The sequence below is a fragment of the Olea europaea genome, unplaced genomic scaffold, assembly GCF_002742605.1.
Source record: "Olea europaea var. sylvestris unplaced genomic scaffold, O_europaea_v1 scaffold1450, whole genome shotgun sequence".
In the NCBI taxonomy this organism is placed as follows: domain Eukaryota; kingdom Viridiplantae; phylum Streptophyta; class Magnoliopsida; order Lamiales; family Oleaceae; genus Olea; species Olea europaea.
The window spans coordinates 39,121-39,744 of NW_019232046.1; positions in this window are offsets into that span (position 1 = coordinate 39,121).

Sequence of the window (624 nt, forward strand, 5' to 3'; positions counted from 1 at the left end):
TATAGTTATGAAGGGGCCCAAGAGGAATGGGCTGTACTATCTTGAGGGTAGAACTGAAATACCATTTGATTCTAGCCTTCTTGCTGTGAGTAAAGACAAAACTGAACTTTGGCATAACAGAATGGGTCACATTGGGTTTAAAGGTCTAAAATCTTTAAGTAATCAGAAATTACTTGGAAAAGATGACATTGAAACTATGGAATTCTGTGAAACTTGTGTTTTGGGTAAGTCTCATAAGGTGAGCTTTGAAGCTAGCTCTCATAGGACCAGCAGACCATTGAACTATGTCCATGCTGATTTATGGGGCCCGGAGAAGCACTCCACATTTGGTGGGAGCAAGTACTTCTTGTCCTTAGTGGATGATTACTCAAGAAAGGTTTGGATTTATCCTTTGAAGGCTAAGTCGAAAACTTTTGAAAAATTCAGAATTTGGTTAAAGTCTGTTGAGAATCAGTTAGATAAGAAACTTAAAACGTTAAGAACTGATAATGGGCTTGAATTCTGTAATAGCGAATTTGACAACTTCTGTAAGCAGAAAGGTATAACAAGACACAGAACTGTTAAATACACACCTGAACAAAATGGGGTCGCTGAAAGAATGAACAGGACCATAATGAACAAAGT